The following is a 2,186-nucleotide window of genomic DNA, read 5'->3' as shown; positions in this document are numbered from 1 at the left end:
ATCAATTCCACTAGTGCAGACTGAGCTACACATTACATCCCAGTCCAGAAATCTCACAGTACAAGACTGAGATACAGTATCGATTCCTTTAGTGCAGACTGAGCTACACATTACATCCCAGTCCAGAAATCTCACAGTATCAGACTGAGATACAGTATCAATTCCACTAGTGCAGACTGTGCTATACATTACATCCCAGTCCATAAATCTCACAGTATAAGACTGAGATACATTATCAATTCCATTAATGCAGACCCATCTACACTTCATTTTTTTTTGTTTATAGGATGTGGGTGTTGCTGGCAAGGCCTTCATTTATTGCCCATCTCCACTTGTCCTTGAGAAGGTGGTGGTGAGCTGCCTCCTTGAACCGCTGCAGTCCATGTCGTGAAGGTTCTCCCACAGTGCTTTTAGGTAGGGAGTTCCAGGATATTGAATCAGCGACGGTGAACGATCAGCGATATACATCTAAGTCAGTATGACGTGTGTCTTGGAGGGATACTTGGAGTTTTTGGTGTTCCCATGCGCCTGCTGTGCTTGTCATTCTAGTTTGTAGAGTTCGTGGATTTTGGAGGTTCTGCCGAAGAAGCCTTGGCGAGTTGTTGCAGTGCATCTTGTAGATGGTACACACTGCAGACACAGTACACCAGTGGTGGAGGGAGTGAATGTTTAAGGTGGTGAATGGAGTACCAATCAATCGGGCTGCTTTTTCTTGGATGGTGTTGAGAGCTTCTTGAGTGTTAATGGAGCTGCACTCATCCAGGCAAGTGGAAAGTATTCCATCACACTCCTTACCTGTCCCTTGTAGATGGTGGAAAGGCTTTGGGGAGTCAGCAGGTGAGACACTCGCCTCAGAATGCCCAGCCTCTGATTTGCTCTTGTTGCCAGTTTGTCTGGCTGGTCCAGTTAGGTTTCTGGTCAATCATGACACCCAGGATGCTGATGGTGGGGGGTTCGGCGATGGTAATACTGTTGAATGTCAAGGGGCGGTGGTTAGACTCTCGCTTGTTGGAGATAGTTATTGTCTGACACTTCTGTGGCGCGAATGTTACCTGCCACTTATCAGCCCAATCCTGAACATCGTCCAGGTCTTGTTGCATGCGGGCATGGACTGCTTCATTATCTGAGGAGTTGTTAATGGCACTAAACACTGTGCAGTCATCAGCGATCATCCCAATTTCTGACTTTCTGTTGGAGGCAAGGTCATTGATGAAGCAGCTGAAGATAATTGCACCTAGGACACTGCCCTGAGGAAATCCTGCAGCGATGTCCTGGGGCTGAGATGATTGACGTTCAACCACCAAAACCATTTTCCTTTGTGCTAGGTATGAATCCAGCAGTGGAGCGTTTTCCCCCCGATTCCCATTGACTTCAGTTTTATGAGGGCTCCTTGATGCCACATTCGGTCAAATGCTGGCTTGATGTCAAGCGCAGTCACTCTCCAGTCACCTCTGGAATTCAGCTCCTTTGTCCATGTTTGGACCAAGGCTGTAATGAGGTCGGGAGCCAAGTAGTCTTGGCGGAACCCAAACTGGGCATCAGTGAGCAGGTAATTGGTGAGTACGTGCCACTTGATAGCACTGTCGGTGACACCTTCCATCACTTTTCTGATGATTGAGAGTAGACTGATGGGGCGAAAATTGGCCGGATTCGATTTATCCTGCTTTTTGTGGTCAGGTCATTCCTGGGCAGTTTTCCACATTGTCGGATAGATGCCAGTGTTGTAGCTGTACTGGAACAACTTGGCTAGAGGCGCAGCTAGTTCTGGAGAATAAGTCTTCAGCACGGTGGCATAGTGGTTAGCACTGTTGCCTCACAGCGCCAGGGACCCGGGTTCAAATCCGGCCTCGGGCGACTGTCTGTGTGGAGTTTGCACATTCTCCCCGTGTTTGCGTGGGTTTCCTCCGGGTGCTCCGGTTTCCTCCCACAGTCCAAAGATGTGCGGGTTAGGTTGATTGGCTATGATAAATTGACCCTTAGTGTTAGGGGGGATTAAATACGTGGGGTTACGGGGATAGGGTGGGATATGTGTTGGTGTAGGGGTTACGGGGATCGGGTGGGATATGTGTCAGTGCAGGCTCGATGGGCCGAAATGGCCTCTATCTGCACTGTGGGGATTCTGTGATTCTGTGATAGCCGGGATGTTGTCGGGGCCCACTGCCTTTGCAGTATCCATTGCGCTCAGC

The sequence above is a fragment of the Somniosus microcephalus genome, unplaced genomic scaffold, assembly GCF_052327205.1.
Source record: "Somniosus microcephalus isolate GS21.2 unplaced genomic scaffold, FLI_Smic_1.0 unresolved_chr3, whole genome shotgun sequence".
NCBI classification, from domain to species: Eukaryota; Metazoa; Chordata; class Chondrichthyes; order Squaliformes; family Somniosidae; genus Somniosus; species Somniosus microcephalus.
Note: the sequence above shows the minus strand (reverse complement) of the source record.